Source organism: Oreochromis aureus, linkage group 22, assembly GCF_013358895.1.
Source record: "Oreochromis aureus strain Israel breed Guangdong linkage group 22, ZZ_aureus, whole genome shotgun sequence".
NCBI lineage: Eukaryota > Metazoa > Chordata > Actinopteri > Cichliformes > Cichlidae > Oreochromis > Oreochromis aureus.
In genome coordinates, this window is record NC_052962.1 from 40,299 (window position 1) to 67,588 (window position 27,290).

Here is a 27,290-nt window from a genome sequence, read left to right on the forward strand (position 1 = left end):
CTCCCTACATCTGTTCATGTCCCGCCCTGTCCTGAGAGAGACTCCTTTAGGTCAGATTTGTTTCTCCTCTTGTAAAGGTGTGAATGCCAGGATTAGGTCTCTTTTTCAAGAGTCACTTAAGAAGAGTCACTTATTTCTATTATTTCTATTCCTCCTTCCATTTCTTTCTGGACTAACTTTGTCAAGGACACTGACTGGAAAAAAGTTTGGTCTTTGCCACAAAAATTCCTCCTTATTAACAAAGTGAAGAAAATGTCATTTAAACTAATTCATAGATTTTACGGGGTCCTTCAAAAATATAAGACCAATACAGCTACTCTTTGCTCCTTTTGTAAGATTATCCCAGAGACCTGCTCGCATTTATTCTGGTCTTGTACCTTTATGAAGATTTTATGTAAAGATATCACTAGTTTCATTTCTAACAACATCTTATCAAACTGTGTGCTTTTTTACCAAAATGTGTTATTTGGTTATAATGACTTTAGCGAGAAAGACTCTAATGCTTTTTACCTCATTAAACTGATTTTACTCCTCACCAAATACCACATCCATAAATGTAAGTTCTCAAGCAAGAAACCACACATCTCCACTTTCAGGAAAGATTCAAGATTCTTTATTTGTTACATGCATAGTTATACAAGTACAACACGCAGTGAAATGTATCCTGACAAGCTCCTCAACTGTGCAAAAGGGGAGAGAAGAACATTATATACAATAAGTGAATATATGTTATGGTTTAGGGCCCGGATGGCTTGGGGATAGAAGCTCCTCTTGAGTCTCTCTGTCCTTGCCCGGATGGTGCGGAAAGAAATAGAACTTTGACTACAATTTGATCCTCTCGTACCAGTGCCAAAGACTTCACGCCCCAAGGACCTCAACAGCTATAGGACGGTGGCTCTGACATCAGAGATCAACACTAGTAAAACCAAGGAGCTGGTGGTAGACTTCCACAGGCACAAACATCCTCCACTGCAACCACTAAACATTCAAGGTATGGACATTGAGGCTGCGGACAGCTACAGGTACCTTGGTGTTCATCTGAACAATAAACTGGACTGGATTCATAATTCAGACGCCCTCTACAGGAAAGGGCAGAGCAGGCTGTACCTGCTGCAGGGACTCAGGTCTTTTGGAGTGAAGGGCCCACTCCTGAAGACCTTCTATGACTCTGTGGTGGCCTCAGCTATCTTTTACGTGTGGTCTGCTGGGGCGGCAACATATGTGCCGGGGACAGGAAGAGACTGAACAGGCTGATCAGAAGGTCCAGCTCTGTTCTAGGATGCCCTCTGGACCCAGTGGAGGTGGTGAGTGACAGGAGAATGGTGGCTAAGCTGTCATCCCTGTTGGACAACATCTCCCACCCCATGCAGGAGACTCTGATAGCACTGAGCAGCTCCTTCAGTGGGAGACTGCGGCACCCACGGTGTGGGATGGAGAGATTTCGCAGGTCTTTCCTCCCCACTGCTGTCAGACTCTACAACAAAGACTTCAACTGATCAAACACACACATCCACACATGTGCAACAGCAATAACACTAAGTGCAATACTCTTTTCTGGCATCGTTGTATTATACGCAATTGTATATAGCATTTGTATCCTATTTTATTCGATTGTATATAGTATTTTATTTTTATTTTATTTTATTCTATTCTATTGTGTACAGTATCTCATAGATATATTATTCCAGTGGTTTTTCTCTAATTTTCTATGCAACTTTGCACTGTGCACTGCTGTAACAAAACAAATTTCCCACACATGGGACTAATAAAGGTTATCTTATCTTATCTTATCACAACAAGAAAGCTTTAAAAAAAAAACATGACTATTTGTAATTTTTAAATGTCTTTATTTGATTATTAAAATGTCACTGTATGTCTCGCTTTTAAAAAACAAACAAACTTAATTTTCTATTTTTCTCCCTTTTAATCATTATCTCTATCTTATTTGTTCAATTATACATACTCTTCCACTTTATTATAATTTTGCACTACAATTGTACAACGTCTCCTCCATGTCTAATATTTGCTGTTATTGATCCAGTTGAAATAAAGCTAGAGGGTGTTAAAATCTCCCAATTCTTTTAATCTTTGGGCTGAAGGAAGGACAATACTCGGTGTATAAATGCTCAATCAACAATTCTTTATTTCCATACAATTCAACACTTATGAGCACAAGCCATCCGGATGGGGAGAGATGCATGAAGAGGGTCACAGCAAATCTCAAAATGGTGACGGTTACTCAGCTTCTTATAGCCTCTAGTGGCCCCCACCTAGTCGTAAAAGCCTAAACATTCACATTCTTTCTCTCACACGGCGCCTAAGTTATGACCTCGGCTCCTTGTTTTATCTCCTCCTGATGAGATGGGGCAGAAAACCTCTCTGGTATGTTCTGTTCTCTTCTAATCAGACAAATAAGGCCATGACTCTCTGCACACAATATTTCTTATAACTCCGCAGTATAATGCATCATAAAACAATATCATTCATTCACTATAAATCAGCAGTCTAATCTAATACAAATCAATTTAATAAATCTAATAGTTATCACCTCTTCCGGAGAATAATGCAAACTAAAACTACATAATAGTTTCACAATCTTTAATTAGGGGTATAACATGGCATAAGATAATATAATAATCTCACAAGGGGAAAAAACAACAAAAAACAAACAATCAGCCAATCACCGAGTTTTGCAGCTCGGCGATTGGCTGATTGGATGCGTGATTGGAGCATGCACGTTAGATTTATTGCTCCGAACTAACAGACGTTTCCAGCCACTCTGTTTCGCTGTTTTTCTCAAAGGCTTTGCATTTGAAGAGGTACAAACAGCAGCTAGGGTGGAACATTTTCACCTGACACATACCTGACAGCAACTTTTCTCACTGGCAGAGCTGTTGGCGGACACGCCTGTGCATCAAAGCTCCCGATCGGCAAAGGCCGGAGAGAGAAGGGCGCCGGAGAAGCATGCGGGACTGCGGTCCACTAAACCCGGCGAGAAACGGAAAGAAGTAGGAACCTTGTTATTTATAAAGTTTTTATTGTCTGTGGGGGTTCTGGCAGTGGTAGCATAACCGCTCTCGCTGATATTTAATAATATCGCGGATATTTTTCACCTGTTAGGTAAGCTAATTTTTTTCTTTACCGTCAGTCTGTGAGCAGAAACCAGATTTAACCAGTTTGAAGACACAAATTTCACCTCTTAACTTTATTGTCCGTTGTTCTTTCGACACATGTTGCTTGTTTAGATTTTCTCGTAATTAAACCGCTGGTAACATGGATAAGTTTATGCACATAACAAAATAATGTCATTGTAATATTACCGTCGTTAACTGTTAGTGACGGAAAGCAGCGGTGAAAGCCCAGAGGCCTCTAGCTGAATTTGATCTCACATTTGTTGCTGATAAAAAAAGATTATTACGCCTTAATACTCTGAACAGTCCCCAAACCGGAGTAGGCCTGTATCTCACTGCTGTTAATGAAGACCAAAGGTCTTTCGCTCGCTAAATGTTGACTTCAAATTAGAGTCTGAGTTGCTGTTAATTTTTATCCTTCTGTTTTTGAACTGACATTTTGCTGTCAGTGTTAGTGTTATCAACAAAAAATGCATGTCCTGCTTCAGCAACAGTGAGTTAGAAGCTTTTCCCCTACTGGGTACTCCCGCTATTCTGTTTTCAGTTGTTAATGTGTTTTGTCTCTCCAGAGTTTCCACTTATTTCTGTGTTCACATCCATTCTCATAGCTTTAGAAATGGCCCTCCAGGAATCTGCTGACGCGTGAGTCATTAAGGTAATGCTGTGATTATTATTCCTTATACCAAGTTGATGATAACTATTTTCTCGCTGATAAATTTAAAAATGCGATTAAAAAGTAACCAGAAATGCACAGGAGGAATCGAGAGTGCTGAACAGACCAATCACAGCAGCTGTGATTTCCTGCTGAAATTTAATCCTGATTCTGATATTTCCGTTGACCAAACTGGGTTAAAAACAAGACGTGTGGAGCTGAAGTACTCTGTGTATTCTGTGTGTACTGTATATCCCTTATTTTAGGGTTGCACAGCAGGGTTTTCTAACATTCTGGTGTCCTTTTGTGTCCGACCTGTCGTGCTCCATCCCTGCAGCCCTTTCAGTCCTAGATGGATTTAGTCTGGATATAAGCTAAATCAGAATCAGGTGTTTGCTGTTAACAGGCAAAAGAGTATCTGCCTGAAAATCTACAATTTACGATCTCTAACTCTGGGTTTTTGTGTCTTGCAGTGCATGTAGCTGACAAAATGATTAATCTTTATGAGAAAATTAAATATTACTCAGTGATGGTCCCTCCTAAAGCCTAGTTTGTGTGCTATGTATACCTTCTGATGATGCTGCCTAAGAGAAGCATGTATAATGTAAACAGAATTGATTCTAGCACTGAACCCTGTGGAACTCCATAATTAACCTTACTGTGTGAAGAGGACTCTCCATTTACATGAACAAATTGGAGTTTATTAGATATGATACAAACCACTGCAGTACAAACCACCTACAGCGTGCTCTAATAGGATATTATGGTTGACAATAATGCATGTTGCACTGAAGTCTAGCAGGACAAGCACAGAAATGAGTCCACTGTCAGAGGCGATAAGAAGATCATTTGTAACTTTAAATAAAGCTGTTTCTGTGCTGTGATGGGCTCTGAAACCTGACTGAAAGTTGAAGAGTCTCTGCTACAAATCTAGTAGGCAGAAAGCCGACTGACCTGGAGCAGCATCTAGCTGTGTTTGAGGTCAAGCAGGATAATTTCACGATGTCATCGTACATTCAGTACCAGTGCCTAAGTTGAATTATGAACGCACTTCCTACCAAATGCAGCGATGTGATTGATGCGATCCATTTACAAAAAAAAACAAAAAAACACCTCTCTCATATATAGGTTATGACTTGATTAAAAAATGATGCTTTCTAATTAATCTCAATTAATCGCATTTAATTACACAAGAAAATTTGCCCCAAAGCGCAATTTTTTATTTATTTATTTTTACAGGGAGTGCAGAATTATTAGGCAAGTTGTATTTTTGAGGAATAATTTTATTATTGAACAACAACCATGTTCTCAATGAACCCAAAAAACTCATTAATATCAAAGCTGAATGTTTTTGGAAGTAGTTTTTAGTTTGTTTTTAGTTTTAGCTATTTTAGGTTATTTGAACAGCTTCACCTTTAAACTCTGAGTAACCTTGTCATGTACAGTGTGTGGGCGGCAGGAATGGTGGACCCAAAGTGCAGACTACAGCAGGCAAAAGTGCATTCAAAACAACTTTTATTGCTGGAAAGCAAAAAAAGAGAACTAACTAAACTGGAAATATAAACTAAGCATAAACAGGTTGACAGGCAGAACACACAGCATGGTAAGGTGGAGATGGCGACAGAGACCAAGGAAAACAGTGTTTAAATACACAGGAGTAATAAGGGAATAGGAGACAGGAGGGAAACACAGCGGGGACAAATCAGGGCTAATGAGACTAGGAAAGCAAAAGTAGAAATACTGACATGAGACACAGACATTCAAAATAAAACAATAGGAATTTCTATTCCTGTTATCAGGGAGTCTTGTCTAATCATTTAAGATAAGATAAGATAAAACTTTATTAATCCCTCGGGTTTGCGCTAATGGCTCAATTTACAAGGCAAATAAAGTTGGACTTACACAGCAAAGCTGTCTAGTTCCTCTCTCTAGTTGGAATCTCTTTGGCTACGTTCACACTGCAGGTCTTAATGCTCAATTCCGATTTTTTGATCAAATCCGATTTTTTTGTCTGCTTGTTCACACTACAAATAAAATGCAACAGCAAACGCGCTCTAGTGTGAACGATCAAAGCGTCCCGCATGCGCAAAAGAAGACGTCACACACAACGCGCTCTGTTTAGACCCAGACCAAACAGTATTGTTTGACTGATGGCCCTTAATATAAAGACTTCGGACTTTATGTTTCCAAATTTTTGCTTTAAGTTATTTTGTTATTTACATAATAATGTAAATAACCTAATAATGATCCTTATTGCTGTTTTAGAGGAGCGGTGCTTCAATTCAATTCAATTCAATTCAATTTTATTTATATAGCGCCAAATCACAACAAAAGTCGCCTCAAGGCGCTTTATATTGTACAGTAGATAGCACAATAATAAATACAGAGAAAAACCCAACAATCATATGATCCCCTATGAGCAAGCACTTTGGCGACAGTGGGAAGGAAAACTCCCTTTAACAGGAAGAAACCTCCGGCAGAACCAGGCTCAGGGAGGGGCGGCCATCTGCTGCGACCGGTTGGGGTGAAAGAAGGAAAACAGGATGAAAGACATGCTGTGGAAGAGAGACAGAGATTAATAACAGATATGATTCGATGCAGAGAGGTCTATTAGCACATAGTGAGTGAGAAAGGTGACTGGAAGGATAGTTGCAGATTTCTGTCAGAATCTGCAGATTATACAGTACAAATAAAATGTTCACGTTTCTCCAACGTTGTCTTCCCAACAGTTTCACTGACATCTACACTGGAAGCGTTCGCGATGTCTTCTCCGGCGCTGATAATTGGCGTCTGTCTTGTGTCAGTGACGTAAAAGACGGATTTAATGCGACATGACCGTTCAAACAGCAGTCGCTTTCTAACACATCGGATATGTATCGGATTCAGTACCACATACGAAAGTGACCCAGATCGGATTTGAAAATATCAGATTTGTGCCATTCACACTGTCAGACCATGATCGGATATGGGTCGCATAGGGTCAGAAAAGTCGGATTTGATGCGCTTTCGCCTGCAGTGTGAACGTAGCCTTTGTCAATGAGCCGTTAACTTTTATTCTTGCAGTCGGTTTGTCATAGAGAGTTTTGATACATTGAATTGATTTTGTATTGAACCCAAACTTTGCCATGGTTAGGTACAAGAAGTCCCAGCTGACTTGATCAAAGGCTTTCTAATATTATCTTGTACCTGTCTATTTTTGACAAAACCTGCTTGGTCCTCATCTATCAGGTCTGGTATAAACGATTGGAGCCTATTTGATAAGATTGTATTGTAGATTTTAGAATCAACATTTAACACTGATATAGGCCTGTAATTTTGGCAGTATTCTTTTTGTTTTTGTGGTTTTGGTAGTACCGTGATAATTGCCTCCCTCCAAGAGGGGGGAATCGCATGTTTAGTGTGAATCCAATTAAAAGTCAGGTGGAGTAAGGGTATAAGTTCTTTTCCAAATTTCTTATACCATTCAGCAGGAAACCCATCACTGCCTTGCGCCTTGTTTGTTCTTAACTTTGCAATCGCTTTCTGAATTTCCTCTACTGTTATCCGTGCTGTCATGTGATAATTTTGTATTTTTCCAATAGCGGGTAGATCTAAGGAGTCTAAAAACGTTTAAATATCATTTAAGTCATTATTAGGGATAGGCAATGACATTATCCCGTTGTTATAGAGTCCAATGCTGCTGAGGCATTTGGGAAGTCCGAACCACTTCTTAGCGTAGGAGCTCACTAGCCTCTCTAGTCGATTGGCATGATTGAGTCAGACCTTGTACATTGTCAACGGCCACAGTAGTCTGAGTAATAACCCAAACTGGAAGCACCAGAGCTTCAGGCTTTAAAATATAAAGCGCCTTGAGGCGACTGTTGTTGTGATTTGGCGCTATATAAATAAAATTGAATTGATTTGAATTGTAGTTATTAGAACTGCCACGACTAGCATCCTTCGGAGGCTGCATTTGTAGGCCAGTTGTCAGGTTGCTGTGTGCGGATGCGAAGAAGTGACCCAAACGCAGGACTCGTGGATAGTGATGAACTGAAGATGGTTTATTATAAAGAGTGGATGAATAGAAGATGAACGAACACTGACTGGCTGGATAACTGAATGACTGGCTGAACTGAGAGCACACACGGGAAAGACGACATCAATGAGGCGACGGTGAACAGAAGGAAACTGAAGACTTAAATACTCTGACTGATGATGACGATTGGAGACCGGTGAGTACACAGCTGAACATAATCTGACTAATGACACATGCAGTGGAACTAGAACATAATGCACAGAGACAGAAGGTTGGCACAGTGAAACACGAGCATGTAGAAAATAAACTGAACACGAACAAACTAAAATCACTGGGTCAACGACCCAGGAACCCTGACACCAATTATGTTACAGCGACGTGGCGAAGCCTGTCCAATTTCGAAGACTCCCCCAAACACGGCCGAAAAATGCATCCTTTATTACCCCAGATTTGAAGGATGGGTCGGGTGTATCCTTCGTGGCCCAACCTATCTCAGAATTCATAGCGTGGCCCAGCCAATTCCAGTTTTCAACCATGGCGGCAGCTACTTAGTTTTAATATTACTCTTATTACTCTTTCTGGGTCACAAAATAAAACTTTCAACATATTTTCAGGCGAGAATGTAGCTGTGTAAACTTCAAATATCTGCTTGGTTTTTTTAAGACATCACACAGTTGCAAAACTGCTCCTACGTTTTCGGAGACCCACCAGCTCGATAGCTAGAGGGTTCAAGGCTCACTAGAGCTGGCGAGAACAGCGAACTCCCGGCATATCATTTTCAAACCCCCGGCGGTCTTTTGCTACTCAGGTTAAACATGATATAGAAGTCACTCAGATAATTTAAAAATGTTATTGTTTGGCTTTTTTCAGTGTGTTATTTGTTCCTCAGTAAATTGGTTTGGCTAAGATTAAAGTTATAGTTTTTACACAGATGAATAAATGTCAAAGAGAGAACTGATTAAACAGAAGTGTGAGATGGTAGAGAATTTACTCCAGTGTCCTGTTATATTTTACATAGAAAGAACAGATGGCCGAGTTTATTAAACTCCACCGAGACAATCTGCAAATTTCATTAAAAGTTTAACAAATTATCATCTCGTCTTTATTTTTAGTTAGCACATACCTTAAACACTTCAAGCTGTAAGCTAATGATAGTTATACGCATGATCTGATTAGTCGACTAATCGCAAAAATAATCGGTGACTAGTCGACTTTCGCCACGGGGCGACCGTGGCTCAGGGGGTTGGGAAACGCACCTGTAACCAGAAGGTCGCTGGTTCGATCCCCGGCCTTTCTGTCCTGGTCGTTGTGTCCTTGGGCAAGACACTTTACCCTACCGCCTACTGGTGTTGGCCAGAAGGGCCGATGGCGCGATATGGCAGCCTCGCCTCTGTCAGTCTGCCCCAGGGCAGCTGTGGCTACAACTGTAGCTTGCCTCCACCAGTGTATGAATGTGAGCGTGAATTAATAATGGCATTGTAAAGCGCTTTGGGTGCCTTGAAAAGCGCTAATATAAATCCAATCCATTATTATTATTATTATTAAAATAATTGTTTGTGGCAGCCCTAGTAGTTATGTTCTTAAACTTCTGGTCGATGTCTTCTTTGAATGTTATGAAGTCTGATTTCAGGTTGTTTTGGAGGGATTGAATTTGTTTGCTAATACAGTCTAGTCCGTTTTGAAAGGTAGCCATATTAGCTTCGGGTGCTAGCTTGTCCTCGTTGTTCAGGTGTTTTATGTCTTTACCTTGGGTTTCTGGGGATTTTTTATTCTTTGCTTTTGTTGTCCCTCCCCTCATCTTCCAAAGTTGTTTTGCCTCAAGCTTTAATTTGTGTTTTTAGCTGAGTTTATCTGGTTGGCTTGTGGGAGCTCTGTACTTATGCGACCATACTGCTCTACCGTCACACCGGTGTTCTGACAAACCATCCTACTTTGGCAAAATGTCCTACCTTAAGTAGCTTATGCACATTTCTGCTGTCACAGAATAATTCCAGCACAAATTTAAGTAGATATGACGGTTTGCCACTTAACTTTGCCCATCAGAGTATGCTTGTAGCTCATATTCATAAAGCCAGGATGGTTTGCCACTTCATTTTACCCGTTAAAGTATGCTTGTAGGTCACATTCACAAAGGTAGGATGGTTCGCAACTGAATTTTAGCTGTTAATGTATGCTTCTAGCTCAGATTAACAAAGGTAGGACAATTTGCCACTTAATTTTAGCTGTTAAAGTATGCTTGTAGGTCACATTCACAAAGGTAGGATGGTTTGGCACTTAATTTTACCCATCAGAGTATTTTTTTAGCTAATATTCACAAAGGTAGGACAGTTCGCCACTTAATTTCGTGTTGTGCGCATGCGCAGAAACAACGGGTAGGATTGTTTGTCAGGTAGGATGGATTCCTAGAGCACCGGAAGCCCTCAATAGTGCTCTTTTAACAGCACCTGCTTTCATCTGCAAGCAAATGCACCATCCTCAGAGTGCGGCCAATTACATTGATTCATTTACTCAAACTCATAATACAAAGAAAGAAAGGCAGTAGCCTATGTTCAGAAAAAAAAAATCGGATGGTGGACACATACATGTTCATGCAAGTTAGTCGTGTTTGTGTCACGGTTAGCGCTGGCCAACCGTGGAGATGTGAGGAAGGAGGACCCAAGTGCTGGACTCTTTAATGAAGGCAGTGCGTTTATTTACAGTGAAGTAAATAACAAGTACACAATAAATTCCCGTAGCTCCCTAGACTCCCGTGTCGTGTCTCACTCTAACGTCCATGCTCGTGCTCTCCACTCCCGTGTTTCAGCACACCCCGTGCGTGCTGTCCTTTTCTGCTCCACGCTCCTCCTGCAGGGACACAACAAAGGCAGCCGTCAAACACCAACTCCTGCGGGCAAACACGACCGGCAAGATACTATACATAGACACACACTAACTTGGAGTGTAACTCAATGATCCCGCGTCGAGGAGCTCTCAGCTACACTCCTATGTAGCTATTTTTACATATCGCCCAACCCTATTAAGGATGCTAATTTGTCTGTAATTTGTGCAATCCAGTTTATCCTTTCCTTCTTTGGGGATAACTGAAATAAAAGCCTCCCTCCAGGAAATTGGAACTTCTCCATTTTTTAATACCCAGTTAACCCTTTCACACATAGTGATCACTACAGTGGACAGCGATTCAAAGGCTGTTTCCTTGTATTTGTGTCAGTGTTGATGGGTATACTTGCACTACATTGAACACTGATGTGTCACTCCACACCCTGCCACCCACTGGTCGTTTAATGTTACTATAGATGTATGACGTGTTTCATTGTAATGATTGTTATTTAACCCTTTCATGCATGAATTATGACAACCTCAATCAGGAATTTTTTGTTAAGTATTTTTATTCATCTTTTCAATGTTGTTGTCGGGTTTGAATACATTTTTTTTAAATTAAATTTATGTATGCTGTGTGCATTTTTTCCATTCCTAAGTTGTGAGTCTACACCAGCCATATTTCACAACGCTGTGACTTGATTATGACTATGATTATGAATCACTGAGACTAATGTAAAATTTCAGTTTCTTTCTTTATTGAATAAACTCTGGCCAAGAGAGCCAGTGAGACAAAATCCAAAATACTGTCCTTAGTTATTAACATTTGAAATGATGAAGGCACTTGAAATGTAACTTAATATTAGTTGCCTTTCCAGAAAAACACAAAATCTTTTCACAAGTACTTCAGGTTTTGTTCTCTCGCCCTGTTTACTCTTTCCCTCCCAGGCTTCTAGACTTCGGATTGGCCAACATTTCTACACGGTTAGGATTTGGCATGTTCTTGATGGCATTTGACTTCGTGTTTTGCGTTTACATGTGGACCGAGATATTTTTTCAAAACTACACGTGTGGACCTGATTTTTTTTTTTTTTTAACAAAAATGGGAAATATCTGTTTTCAAAAATATATGTGTAATGCTTCTCTTTCGTTTTGCCCTCTGGCGTCCAACTCGGGTTTCTGAGACTTCCTGCCATATTTTCCTTTTGTCAGAATCAGTGCCCTTTTTGCATATTATTTTACTGGGCTTTTTATTGGTTTGCTAGGCTATTCGGGCTTAGAAAATTAAAGGTTGGGCAGCTCCCTTTTTAAGCCTGCTGGAGGTGCACCTGAAGTCCACCTAAGGTCCTTATTTCTTGTTTGCTTTGTTTTTATTGTGTTGCAAGTCTCTGGTAGAGATGCTTTGGAAGTGTCAGTGTTAGCCTGTTAATGAGGCACGAGTCGGTGTGAAGGACTTTTGGAGGCTGGAGCTGGTGCTGCTGTGGAACCAAAGAAAACCTGCAGCTGTTCAACATCAGCCAGTTGTTAATCACAGGTATGTTGTCATTAATTCAATTCAATTCAAGTAGTAAATGCGTGAACCAGTTTTTCAGCATCACTCTGAGACAGGATATTTCTAATTTTAGAGATGCCAGTCTTACATATCTGTTTAATATGTGCATTGAAGGACATGTCCTGGTCAAAAATGACTCCAAGGTTCCTCACAGTGTTACTGGAGGCCAAGGTAATGCCATCCAGAGTAAGAATCTGGTTAGATACCATATTTCTAAGATTTTCAGGGCCGAGTACAATAACCTCAGTTTGATCTGAATTAAGAAGCAGAAAGTTAGCGGCCATCCAGGTCTTTATGTCTTTAAGACATTCCTGCAGTTTAACTAATTGGTGTGTGTTACCTGGCTTCATGGATAGATAGAGCTGGGTGTCATCTGCATAGCAGTGAAAATGTATGCTATGTCTTCTAATGATGCTGCCTAAGGGAAGCATGTATAATGTAAATAGAATTGGTCCTAGCACTGAACCCTGTGGAACACCATAATTGACCTTAGTGTGTGAAGAGGACTCTCCATTTACATGTACAAATTGGAGTCTATTAGATAGATATGATACAAACCACTGCGGCGCCTTACCTGTAATACCTACAGCATGTTCTAATCGCTTTAATAGGATATTATGGTCAACAGTATCGAACGCTGCACTGAGGTCTAGCAGGACAAGCACAGAGATGAGTCCACTGTCAGAGGCCATAAGAAGATCATTTGTAACCTTCACTAAAGTTGTTTCTGTGCTGTGATGAGCTCTGAAACCTGACTGAAACTCTTCAAATAAGCCATTCCTCTGCAGATGATCTGTTAGCTGTTTGACAACTACTCTTTCAAGGATGTTTGATATGAAAGGAAGGTTGGAGATTGGCCTATAATTAGCTAAGACAGCTGGGTCTAGAGATGGATTTTTAAGTAAAGGTTTAACTACAGCCAGCTTGAAGGCCTGTGGTACATAGTCGATTATTAGAGATAGGTTGATCATATTTAAGATTGAAGCATTAATTAATGGCAGGACTTCTTTGAGCAGTTTTGTAGGAATGGGGTCTAAAAGACACGTTGATGGTTTGGAGGAAGTAATTATTGAAGTTAACTCAGAAAGATCAATTGGAGAAAAAGAGTCTAACTTAACATCGATGGTACTAAAAGTAGCTGTAGATAATATTACATCTGTGGGACTATTTCTGGTAAAAAAAATTTCTCTAATGATTAAAATTTTATTTGTGAAGAAGTTCATGAAGTCATTACTAGTTAACGTTAAAGGGATTGTTGGCTCAGTAGAGCTCTGACTGTTTGTCAGCCTGGCTACAGTGCTGAAGAGAAACCTGGGGTTGTTCTTATTTTCTTCAATCAGTGATGAATAGTAAGATGTTCTGGCTTTGCGGAGGGCTTTCTTATAAAGTAGCAAACTATTTCTCCAGGCTAAATGATGATCCTCTAAATTTGTGACACGCCATTTCCTCTCCAGCTTACGAGTTATCTGCTTTAGGCTACGTGTTTGAGAATTATACCACGGAGTCAGGTACTTCGGATTTGAAGCCTTAGTTTTCACAGGAGCTACAGTATCCAGAGTCGTACGTAGTGAGGAGGTAAAATTATTAACAAGATAATCGACCTCTGTTGGAGTAGCGTTCAGGTAGCTGCTCTGCTCTATGTTGGTACAGGGCATTGAAGATGATAACAGTGGGTGGATTATATTCTTAAACTTAGTTACAGCACTTTCAGAAAGACATCTACTGTGATAAAGTCTACTCTCCACTGCTGTGTAATCAATTATTGTAAATGTAAATGTTATCAGGAAATGATCAGACAGCAGAGGGTTTTCAGGAAACACTGTTAAATGTTCAGTTTCTATGCCATATGTTAAAACAAGATCTAGAGTGTGATTAAAGTGGTGGGTGGGTTCTTTTACATTTTGAGAGAAGCCAGTTGAGTCTAATAACAGATTAAATGCGATGTTGAGGCTGTCATTTTAGCATCTACATGGATGTTAAAATCACCCACAATAATTATTTTATCTGAGCTGAGCACTAAATCAGATAAAAGTCTGAGAAATCAGAGAGAAACTCTGTGTAAGGCCCAGGTGGACGATAGATGATAACAAGTAAGACTGGTTTCTGAGTTTTACAGCTGGGGTGGACGAGGCTAAGCATCAGGCTTTCAAATGAATTAAAAGTCTGTCTTGGTCTTTCGTTAATTAATAGACCGGTGTGAAAAATTGCTGCCACACCGCCCCTCGGCCTGTGCTTCGAGGTTTCTGGTAGTTAGAATGACTCGGGGTGTTGATTCATTTAAACTAACATACTCATCCTGCTGCAACCAGGTTTCTGTAAGGCAGAGTAAATCGATTTGTTGATCAATTATTAAGTCATGTACTAACAGAGACTTGGAGGAGAGAGACCTAATATTTAATAATCCACATTTCACTGTTTTACTCTTTGGTTCAGATGTGGATACTGTATTGTTCTTTCTTTGTGATTTTTTATGTTTAAGTTGTTTATTGCTGGTTTTAGTTTGTTTTTGTCTGTTTGGGAGCTGACACAGTCTCAATGGAGATGGGTTTTGGGGGTAGCAGGAGGAGAGAAGCTGCAGAGAGGCGTGTAAGACTGCAACTCTGCTTCCTGGTCCCAACTCTGGATAGTCATATTTTTGGGGTTTAATAAATTGGTCCATATTTCTAGAAATGAGAGCTGCTCCATCCAAAGTGGGATGGATGCCGTCTCTCCTAACAAGACCAGGTTTCCTCCAGAAGGTTTGCCAATTATCTATGAAGCCCACATCGCTTTTTTGGACACCACTCAGACAGCCAGCAATTTAAGGAGAACATGCGGCTAAACATGTCACTCCTGGCCTGATTGGGAGGGACCAGAGAAAACTACAGAGTCCAACATTGTTTTGGCAAAGTTACACACCGATTCAATATTGATTTTAGTGACCTCCGATTGGCGTAACCGGTGTCATTACTGCCGACGTGAATTATGATCTTACTGTATTTACGTTTACCCTTAGCCAGCAGTTTTAAATTTCCTTCAATGTCGCCTGCTCTGGCCCCTGGAAGACAATTGACTATGGTTGCCGGTGTCTCTAGCTTCACATGTCTGAGAACAGAATCACCAATTACCAGAGTTTGACCCCGGCGGTGTGTCGCCGAGTGGGGGAAAAACGGTTGAACACATGAACAGGTTGGTGGTGTACCTGGGGCTTCTGTTTAAGACTATGCTTCCTCCTCACCGTCACCCAGCCGCCTCTTTCCCCAGCTGCTTGGGGTCTGCCGGGAACAGCTAGCGGGGCCTCACGCTATCTTCGGCTGCACCAGCTACAGGGGCCTGGCTAGCTATGGGTGAATGAAGGGTGCGAAGCCGAGTCTCCAATTCAGTAATCCTGGCCTCCAGAGCTGCAAATATGCTACATTTGTTACAAGTATCATTACTGCTAAAGGAGGCCGGGGAGTAACTAAACATCTGACACAATGAGCAGGAAAGTGCAGGAGGGACAGGTGAAGTAGCCATGGTGCTAGCAAGTCGGCTACGAGCTAAGCTAAGCTAGCGAAACAGTACAGAGACAGTGAGTGAATACTTTGGCTATAAGTTAGGTAGTGAGTACACAGAAAGTGTGCTTCGGATGAAGCAGGTGAAGATTATACTATGAAAAAAGAATGTATCTAAAACTTTTTAATTAAATTGCTAAGCAGATAAACTACTCAAAAACACCACTGTGTTTGAGCAGGAACAGGAAGTGATACTCTACCGCAGAGAGAGCGAACACCAAGTGACAGCGCCACCAAGAGTCAGGATCTTGGTGGCGCCGGTAGCCTCTGTTTGAGCATCTGAGGAGGTCTTTGTTTTCTCATGATGAGATTTGGGGGATCTGATTCTCCATTATGATCATAAAGAGTCCTGACAGAAAACACTCAGCTCTTGTGCCTCTGTGGCTGCAGATTTTTGCTCCGTGTCAGCTGACATGTGTTTTGGTGCTGTCGTTGTGAACAGGGGCAGGAGTGGAACCAGACTCCTGAGGCGCGGCCGTGACGCTGACTCAGAGTGATGTTAAAGATGAGTGAATACACCCCAACCCAGCACCAGAGCCTGAACAGGTAAAAAAGGCAGTGATGAACAGTTCATTCATAAATCTGTGATATAGTTAGTTTAATTTGCATCTGTATTTCACTTCCTTTGAATAAAGTAATTTATCTAGTTTCACACTGAAGTTTGAATTTTAGCTCATTGGTTTCTTTCTTTAACCATAGGGTCTAAAATGATGTCATCCTACCCTGTGCAGCTACAGGTTTGAGTGTTTGTAGGAATTTTCTTTCAGAAGTGAGCTGGTAAGGTCAGACACCAATGTTGGATGAGAAGCCCTGGCTTGTAGTCTCTGCTCTAATTAATTTCAGAGGTGTTCTTTCAGGTGCAGGCCGTGTTATTACTGATCCATTTTGACCAATAACAATTCCTGGTCTCTTCTACTCAGGGCAGTCCACTTGCTTGTAATACACCTCGTCTTGAGCTGCATACTTCACATCTGTGTGACGAGTCTGTGTCCGCAGTGCTCTCCATATTCTCTGTGAACATTTTGCTTCTGTAAAAACTTTCTTGATGCATCTAAAGCACAAGTGTGACTTGCTCCCCAGAAGGCACAGCAAAGAGTATTGTGTTGTATTGTAGCCAAAAACATTTTGCATTGTGTTCTTTGCCATAAGAGCCCAGTCCATTGCAGTGTTCCAGTGGCAGCAGTTACTTGCCTTGACATTTTTATTTTTGGAAGTTCTTGATTGTGTTCCTCAAGCAGTCCATTGCTCCATGGGCAGTATGCAGCTGTTTTCTTTACCTCTGTGTTGAAATTTTCTGCCATGTCTCTCACGTCATCGTCATTAAACTCTCCCCCGTTGTCACTAAATTGTTTGAGAGGAGCCATGTGCACTCATCGCGTCATGAACAAAGTGTTTGACTATTTCAAAAGATTTTTGTGAGTTTAGGATTCTGCCTGCACTAAACCGTGTAAACTGGTCAATAATGTGGAGATACCACTCATGGTTAAAGTTCACACAGTTCCACAGACACAGTCTCATTGTATTCAGATGCTGGTGTTGCTAGTGCGAGTTTTCTTGTGTCTTTGACATATCAATATTCACGAACAGTTTTCTGCAGGATTGTGTGGCATTCTGCATCGTTGTCCTGAGCTTTTTAAAGTCACATGTAATCTTGATTCCAGTTTAAATCTTACAGGAAAAAGTAGAATAAAGTTACTCTGTGATGTTTTTTTCAACTCGTGTCAATTTTAATGATTCAGTTTTTTGAGCAGAAGGCGTCCTGCTTGCCGTGGCGCTGGACAGGAGCTCGCTGAGGGGGCACTCCTGGCACAACCTCCCTTTGTGTGAAGATGCACCAGCACTGCTGCCCGGTCAAAGTCTTCAAAATCATGAGCAACCTCAAACTGTCACCGTGTAAAACTGGCTTGACACCAAGACACTCACCACTAAGCATGCGCAGCAGGTGCTGTGGTGGAGGGACTAGATTCAGGTGAAACGCTCAGCCGGCTTTTAAACCTGCAGCTCTGGCTTTACCTGATCATTTTTTCCAAATTTAGGTTACTTTGACTGCCAACATTAAGACCTCCCACACTACACAAAGGGGGTGGTTTGGGAGGGGCTGTAGCACATAGCCTAACAGGACGCTGCCCAGGAGGACGCAGAGACAGCGTGATGGAGGCTGGACTGGGTTCTGCTGTGTACCTGAGTTCATCACAGGTATGTCGTCATCGGTGCTGCCAGACTGCGTTTGAACCTCTGAAGAGGTCTTTGTTTTTCTCATGATGAGAAGGAGTGAGGATCTGATTATCCAATATGATCATGAAGCATCCTGAAAGAAAACATTCAGCTTTTCAAGCAGCTGTGGCTGCAGATCTTTGCTCTGTGTCAGCTGACCTGTGTTGTGGTGGTTTCTGTGTGAACAGGGGCGGAGGGCTTCTACCAGTAGCGAGTCAGACAGGAGCTGAAGTGGAGCGTCGATGTGGAGAGTAGGTCAGCAGAAGGAGAACTGGAAAACTTGTTTTGAGCACATGTGGTACAGACATACACATAATCCTTAACATCCTGAACTAAAATTAACCACCAAAACAAACTGAAGGAGGGTATGTTGCGATTGTTACCAGGATGGCTGGTGTGTACACAGTAGATACCTTGTGAATGGACACTAGAGGGAACATACTGGCGATTTATTTATTTATTTATTTATTTAGGACAGTGCATGCTAATGAACATAAATGTAAAAACAAATTACATGAATGTAAACATGCCAGATTATAGCCAAAGGCTAATTTCCATCTGTTGTCCTTAAACATAAAAAAAAAATAGACATAATAATTCATAAAAATTCATCATTCATTTATAATAAAAACTCCATCATCAAACTTACACATACACACCATTCTGGGTGATTGGGGGTTACAGCATCTCTCTTTGTGGGTTACAAGACACATGTCTGGAAGCAATAGTGAAGTTAAATCGTGTGAAAAAAAGGAGACCATCTGGCTTGTCCAGCGTTGAGTTGCTTTGCCGTCTGTTGTTTGGGTTTGTTGACTATTTTACCCACCTGCTGATCAAAGTAAAGCATAAAGTCACGTGGCCGCAGAAAGACTAACTTTGAAAGAGGTGTCACTTCACGTTCAACACACATTGGACTAAAACACAACTGGAAGAGATTCAAGTTAGAAATGGTTGTAATTATCTAAGCCATGACAGTGATGCTACGCAAGAGCAAATGTTACATGCTGAAAGAGTTAGGAGATGTAAGTGAAGAAACCAGTGAAAGTCATCTTTGTGATTTAGAAAACAGCTACAGCACAATTTAATATCTCTGCTGTTAAAGATGCAAACTGTTCTGCATATACCACAGAGTGCTGTGCCTCAAGTAATCATATAGCTTTGTGAAATCAGAAAGCTGTCAGAGCCACTTCCACAAAACCGAGTGAGGGCTGCAATAAAAACAATGTTACGCTAACATAAAAGAAAGAGGTGGTCAGCACCGTGTCACAAAGTGACTTGATGATATTTTGTGCTAAAGACGGTCCCGTAGGAACTTATAAAATGAGTGCAGCCTATTTACAAAGAGGGTTTCCACTGGTGAACCTCAAACAGTATGTTGGAGAAAAAGATAGCTTTTGTTGACTACATCCTATTAGACTTTAAAAACACAGAAACATAAAAAATCACTTTTTGGCACAACACTCAGGGAGAATAGAGTGGATTGCTGCTCTGCAAAGCAGCGGAGAAAGCTTAGCTGAACTGAGCAGAAAGCCCAGAGTGTGGAGAACCAATCGAAGCAAATAAACAGAAAACTGGAGCAAAGCAGCCAAATCAGACAGTTTTAGATCTCAGGGGGTGAAGCTGAAGAGTGAAAGAGTGGCAGGAGAGAGTTCTCCAGCTGTTAAAATAAAGTTTAACATTGAGACGTTTAACATTGAGAAGAAAGTGAATCTACAAGGTTCAATCAAGGTCGAAGTTATCAGGAAGTTATGTTGCTAGTTTCTATCCAAACATGATACAAATGAGGTGATAACCTTTCTGAACTTGTCACCAACCTGCTGCAGGGTTTCTCCTCATGACAGCGTCGCTCTTCTTTTATTAAGTCTGAAAAGATTTTGTATATTTCTGTTTACCCCTTCTCTATGTACAAGGTCTGTGTACACACAGGGTCTGTGATAGACTTATGGAGGATGAAGCTGGTACTGCTATGGACCCAAGAAAACCTCCAGCTGTTCAACAGCAGCTAGCAGTTCATCATGGGTACGTTGTCATTTACGCCATCAGGCTCCTTTTGAGCTTCAGAAGAGGTCTCTGAGTTTCTCATGATGAGATGCCTTTCATCTGATTATCCAATATGATCATGAAATGTCCTGACAGAAAACATTCAGCTCTTCATGCAGCTGTGCTGCAGATGTTTGCTCCGTGTCAGCTCATCCATGTTGTGGTGTTTTCTGTCAGACAGGAGCTGAAGTGGAACTGGGTTCTGAAGCTGGAGGGGAAGGCTGGAGGAAACGTGACTGTCAACCTCGTCACCAAAGTCACAATTAGTGAGTTCCAAGGTTGGTTACTTTTAATTTAAGATAAGATAACCTTTATTAGTCCCACACATGGGAAATTTATTTTGTTACAGCAGAAAGTGGACAGTGCAAAGTTACATAGCAAAAATTAGAAAAACACTGGAATAGGATAAAAATAACATACTGTACACAACTAAAATAGAATACAAATACTATATACAACTGAGTAAGATACAACATTGTCAAAACAAGAGTATTGCCCTTAGTGTTATTGCTATTGCACATGTGTGGATGTGTGTGTTTGGTCAGTTGAAGTCTTTGTTGTGGAGTCTGACAGCAGTGGGGAGGAAAGACCTGCGAAATCTCTCCGTCCCGCACTGTGGGTGCCGCAGCCACTGAAGGAGCTGCTCAGTGCTGTCACAGTCTCCTGCATGGGGTGGGAGATGTTGTCCAAAAGGGATGACAGCTTAGCCACGATTCTCCTGTCACTCACCACCTCCACTGGGTCCAGAAGGCATCCTAGAACAGAGCTGACCCTCCGGATCAACCTGTTCAGTCTCTTCCTGTCCCCAGCAGAGATGCTGCTGCACCAGCTGTCCACACCGTAAAAGATAGCTGAGGCCACCACAAAGTCATAGAAGGTCTTCAGGAGTGGGCCCTTCACTCCAAAAGACCTGAGTCCCTGCAGCAGGTACAGCCTGCTCTGCCCTTTCCTGTAGAGGGCGTCTGAATTATGAATCCAGTCCAGTTTATTGTTCAGATGAACACCAAGGTACCTGTAGCTGTCCGCAGCCTCAATGTCCATACCTTGAATGTTTAGTGGTTGCAGTGGAGGATGTTTGTGCCTGTGGAAGTCTACCACCAGCTCCTTGGTTTTACTAGTGTTGATCTGGAGGTAGTTCTGCTGGCACCAGTCCACAAAGTCTTGAGTCAGTCCTCTGTACTCCCTGTCGTCCCCATCAGTGATGAGGCCGACTATTGCAGAGTCATCAGAGAACTTTTGCAGGAAGCACTGGGTGGAGTTGTGGGAGAAGTCTGCAGTTTAGATGGTGAAGAGGAACGGAGCCAGAACCGTTCTCTGTGGGGCCCCCGTACTGCAGACAACCCTGTCTGACACACAGCCCGAGTTCTCACATACTGTGGTCGGTCGGTGAGGTAGTCCAATATCCATGTAGTAATATTGGATAATACTGAAAAAACTAGACTTAACACAGAAGTCTAGTTTTTTATCTCAGTTAACTAAAACACTTTTCCACTTTTGTCAGTTTAGTTTAGGTAACTACATTAACCTTGCTTGGAACTGCCATTTTCAGCTTTTTGTGTTTATTATTTTGAAACGGACTTGCTGTTTGGTGAACAGCTTCTCTTTTTTTTGACACACACAGTGTGTGATTTCCCTTCAGGCATGTGCTTGACTTTTCAGAGAGCTGGTTGGAGATCGGTTTAAGGGGATATGAGCTAGTCTCCCAGAGAACCATCTGGCTGGCACTCCGAAAAAGTAAATAAATAAATAAAATTGTTGGGCAACCTGCTACAAAAAATGGCATTCCAAATGACAGAATCAGTCTAACGAACCACATCACTCTGCTGCACATACAAACGATCTGTCATGGTAATGAGTCTGTCTACTCAGTGTTTTGTGTTTCTTTATATTATTTCCTGTGCTTGTTTATCCTGTTATCTTTGGTTGAGGTTTGCCATTTGTTAAGGTTTTGTTCTGTGCCTGTCTGCTCCCACTTCTGTGTTCCCTCCGTCTGTCTATGGTGTCACTGTGTCCGCTCATGAGTCTGCCTGTCTAGTTCAGTGTCCTGTCTGGTTCTGTGTCTGTGTTTCCTGTTTTATTCTGAAAGTTCATGTCTCATGTCAGTGTGTTCAGTTTTACCTCTCCCCTGTCTCGTTAGCCTCATTTCTCCCAGCTGTGTCTCCCTCCTGTTGCCCATTCCCTGATTACTGGGGTGTGTTTTTAAGCCCTGTGTGTTCTCCTGCCTGTTGCCGGTTTGTCTGTGTTACTCTGCGTCAGTCTGCGTTGCTCCGTGTTCCATGTTCCATGGTTCCTGTTCGTCGTCTGCGTCTCTCTGCCTCTCATCCCTTTTTCGTATGTTCCCAGGTCTGTTATGTTAGTTCTCCCAGTTTAGGTGTCATCAGTTATTTGTCATACTCCACTGCTTGTTGGCCACTACTCCACCCTGTAAATAAACTTCACCAGCATTTTCATCCACTGCTTGCATCTTGGGTCCTCCTTCCTCCAACACCACACGGCTCGCCTCAGCAGCCGTGACACGATCTTGACCCAGGTAAAATAAAGTGGGTCACAGGACAAGTATTACAACACCACCAGTGCACAGGGCAGGAATAAAACAGATGCAGCATAGCCTATTAACAATAATACTTGTTAGGGTTCAATGTTGAGAGAAGAATCCATAAAAACCACAGATCCAGGCGTGTGCAATTTAGACGGCATTTTAATGAACACATGTGTGAGTTCAACAACCCAATCAGTGTTGAACTGTCTTTCTCATATTCAGACAACTGTTTTATGGGGTTAAGAATTGTACAGCCCCCTTTTCTGTTACTAGGCAGATTTACGTCACACCAAAACCACAATGACTTTTAACATAGAACATCATCTTCGTGTCGACGGCTGATGCTTCCTGTCTCCATTCTCGCTGTCGCTTATCTCCCGGAACATCAGTTGCACTTCCTCTAAGTACTTGGCACACTTCTGCATTTCTGCCCTACCAAAATAGACCTGTTATGGTGTGTGTGTGAGTGCGTACACGTGCATGGGGGCGTGCATGTTGTGTACTGCGACGTGTCATGACCTCTCACTATTTGTCTGTCTGTACTGCATCTGCTTTTCTGAACCTTAGTTGACCTTAACTTAAGCAACTTGAACTTTCCCCTATCAGTGATCCCTATAGGTGTACTCTACTGAATTAATGTTTTGATCAAAAGCCTCTACTAAAAGCTTAAATCAAAGATAAATGCATACTAACTCTTTGGCTCTTCGGCTTGCACTCGCTCTGCTTTTGGTTTCACTTCTGCAAAACATGCTCTGCAGACGCTGCGTTTCGTTTCCTGTCTCATTTTAGCACAGAGAGTATTTTCCTGTCTCTGCCCTCTACACAGAGATCATAAAAGCATTAATAACATTTAAATTATAGATTCAACAGAACCATTTAAAATGGTTCTTCTTTGGACCTGTAATAAAAACTAATATGATACCAATATGTTTGAACATCTGAATGCATCCAGGAAAGCAACATCACTATTAACACTGAAATGTTAATGATGATTATAAAAATAGCAGCAACTAATAGCAGGACAATATTTCTATTCCTGACACTCCCTCTCTTGGTGACCCTTAAAAGGGTCACCATACACTTATAACATTACTCTGACCCTCTCTAGAAATGCCAGCTCCCCCTAAGAACACTCCATGGGTAAAATCAGGTTCGTCCTTGGTCCCTCTCTCATGGAAATCTTCTCCTGTAAAGGATAGAAAACACTTTCTCCCTACTACGGCTCTCCTACCTTATGTCCCTCAATTGTCTTCCTTATTCAAACCTAATGTTACTCAACCTAATGTTACTCAAAACATGAACCTAATTACGTATTTGGTTTTTCGACATTTATTTTCATATCTCATTCAACATTACTCAGCATTTGTGAACCTCTGAAAGCGTTGTCTTTAAGAGGATCAAAGGAAGCATGTCTCTGCATGTGCTTCCTCTCTGGTTCCTTATCTGATTATCAGCATCCTATGCACAAAACTGTAGCTGCTGCAAGTGCCTCTCACCTAAAGTCACCTCTCCCAAGAAAACTACTTATTCTACTAAAAGATCAAAGAAAAACAACCACTTTAATCAACTAAGTTTAAGCATACAATCAATTACTCCTAAATAACTTTCATCATAGCTAAAAGCTCCCTAGGAACAACTTCTGTGTATTTTATCAGTCATTATATTTTATCAGTTTTAACCAAAATACATAAGCTTTTTCCCCCCTTGGACCTGGTTTAAAGCAAAAACTTGATCCCTTCAACAAGTATTTGTTATCCTGTAACTGCATTTTATATAAGAGGACTAATTTAGAACTGCATGTGTTATCTCCATATTTTACATGTCACCCAATTTAGTTACAAACGAAACTCCTATTCAGTTAAATGCTAAATGGATTTCAGGCCTTTTGCCTCAAGTCAATACTGTCATGTGTGTTAAGAACTCCATATGTCTGTAAGCGTGTGCAATCCTTCAAAACTCAGGTCATTCTCACAGTAGATTGGCTAATCATAACGTTAACCAAAAGTTTATGACCCTCAAGAGACGACTCTCTGAGCCACAACTCCATTAAAGGCACAAAAATGCAATGTGTATGAAAAATCATTTCTACATATATAATCTCCAATATTATTCATTTGAGTCCATAACACTTTTAACATCCTCATAAAAACTCTCCTCTACCCTAAAAATAACAACATTCTAACATTATGTCACTGTTACAACTTATCCCTAAAAATCAAAAGAAATCCCACATTTTCTACTCATAAAATCTTCACTATTTTCCCCAAAGCATATCCTTTATTCCCACAGTTTCCCCTTTAAGTTTGGTGTACAACTTCTTATTAACACCAGCAATTTATCTTCTAAACCTAATTCAGTTCATTTTACTCCTTTCTTTAGAATTAACAATCTCTGCCTCAGTTTTACCATATCTAAATTATCAAACAACCCCAATCGTTATAAAATCCTAGTAAAACCCCTTTCAAATTAAACAAATTAAATCTTAAATCCCTCTCTTTTTTGACACATCTCATGTGGCAAAAAACTCAACATGCTTCACCCAAGCTTAGGAAATTAAAAGGAAAAAAGGTTAGTCATTTCATTTCCCAGAACAGCTCAGCAATTCTCCTCTCCGGTGTTTTGCTTCAGCCCTGAAAACCTGTGTTTAAGGAACAAAATCAATTTAATCATCATGTTAAATCTCCTCCAACTCGTTGCTCCATGCAAAGTCTGGATCCTTGGAATTTCCTGAAAACAAAACCTGTGCCTTACATTTCATACTCAACTCTCCCTTTATGATCTAGTCTGTGTCATGACAAAACAACCTTAAACAAAACAGTTATTAATCCTGAGTTACCTCAGTTAATGGTAACTTGAATCTCATCAAACAATGTTTCCCCTTTTAGCATTTAGCATTCTATAGTGTAATAACATAATCCAACCCCAGTAAATAATTTTCTCAAAGCACACATCAATATCCCAAAATCAGCATCCCCAGATTTAAGTCTCCCACTTGTCCTTTCATTTATTTCCCCTTGGTCCCATCACCGCATTCACTCCCATGCATTCACACATGATATTTTTTGCTGATCTGCAGCCTTCTGCGCACGTCATCAGATGCTCCACATCAGCAAAATGAGCTCAATCATTCGTTTTATTTCGTTTTCCTGTTTAGGAAAATAGTTCTCTATACTTTTGACTGGATTGAATCGATACAATCCATTTTTTAGACAGAGACTTGCCGCCAATCAGTCTCTGATTGTAATCAATTATAATTCTGTAAAGCCCACCTGATTTTCGTACTTTGTAATTTTGTCAGCGCCGTCCGTTCACTCTCTTCCAGGCCTGCTTAGAACAAAATGAAAAAAAGAGCTGATTATTAGCTCATCAAAGTACCAAACAAAATCACCTGACAGGTTTTTTCCTGAGTGCACTTACTACTACAAAAACTTTTGGGGCCCCTCTCAGACCTATCCCTGCCTTAATGAAACACCCTCTCTGGAAATAAAACAACAGCCTCAAAAATCTGAAACAATCTTAAATTTCACCCGTTCAACACATCGAAAACCTCGTCAAAGATCAAAGACCGTTTTCATTCAGCACAAGATAAAACCAATTTCAACCACATATCATCCTTAAATTATAAATTTCCTGTCCAAATCTGCCCCTCTGAACAGACCTGACCACCGTAATCAAATATCCTGATACTTTACCATTATATATTTCTCCCAATACTCTTCAACCGCCACTGCTCTCTCTTGAACTGAACCGAAAGCCTCCGACACACACACACAGGAAGTGTCTTTGTCACTCACTCACTCCAGCTAATTTGCATAAACCCACAGCTCAACAGCCAACTTAACAAGAGGAATACATGTTTAAACTTTATCACGTTATTGAATTATTTTCATTTTCTTTCTATACTAATCACTTACTTTGATAAATCAGTGCAAGAGCACTCCTGAGTCACTCTTATAGACACTTTTCTTTTTTGTTTTTCCATCTATTTTAAATCTTTCCATCAATTGTATTAACCATTCACACCATTCTCTCACTCATACAAGCAGCAAGCAGATCTTCATTGCATATGCTTATGTTCTTAGCCAGGTTTTTAATCAATATCTGTTCATTAAGCTTCAGGAGCTTGTCTTTATAAGGTTAATGCATTTTCTGTTTGTGTGTGTATGGGTATATGTTATTTTGCATCTATGACTTCACAGTCTCCCAGACTTCTTCCCAACTCTCCAGTTAAGCAGTCAGTTTTCTTTTTCCCGAGTTACTAACCCACATTTTGATTTCCCACCTTAAATTACCGCCCTCCTGGTCTTCAGCCAGGAGCTGGGGCTTGCTTTTCAGGTTCCTGGACACATCATGCTGTGAACAATTCAACCAGAAACTTGCCTTAACATATCCATTCATGTTAACCTGTAATTTCTTCAGACTCCTGCATCTGGAGAATTGGCCTGGGTCTGCTTTACCCTGAAAATAACAAACTAAGACATTTTCATTATTATCACCAGTGGTTAAATAACCCATTTCTCTATCTCTGATCAGAAACACCAATTATGCCATGCATGTAAGCGTGTTCTTCCCTGCATTTTATGTTAATTGGTGTAAACTGCTTCTTCATTAAATTAATTCATTGAGTTCTTCGTTGCCTTGTGATGTATTCATGTTAATGTACACTACGTGTAAGCTGTTTCTTCATTGCATCCTATATATTCATATTTAATTTATGCATTTCACCACTGAGCTTTAGATTCAAACTATCTCACTTCTGATTCATTTCAAAAATAATCTCACATGTAACAAATTGTA

General features: G+C 40.8%; 1 long non-coding RNA gene across 3 annotated transcripts; it reads left to right on the plus strand.

The window, feature by feature from the left end:
- Positions 1-2,777: 2,777 nt before the first annotated feature.
- LOC120435822 lies at positions 2,778-20,535 on the plus strand. 3 transcript variants are annotated; one of them, XR_005609945.1, is made up of 9 exons: positions 2,778-3,008; positions 3,740-3,786; positions 12,001-12,149; positions 16,143-16,246; positions 17,452-17,896; positions 18,103-18,169; positions 19,825-19,933; positions 20,132-20,232; positions 20,500-20,535. It is a non-coding gene; the product is annotated as an uncharacterized LOC120435822 (long non-coding RNA). The 3 variants fall into 3 exon arrangements; XR_005609946.1 differs by having other exon boundaries at positions 20,136-20,232; XR_005609944.1 differs by lacking the exon at positions 20,500-20,535 and having other exon boundaries at positions 20,132-20,482.
- The last annotated feature ends 6,755 nt before the right edge of the window (positions 20,536-27,290 follow it).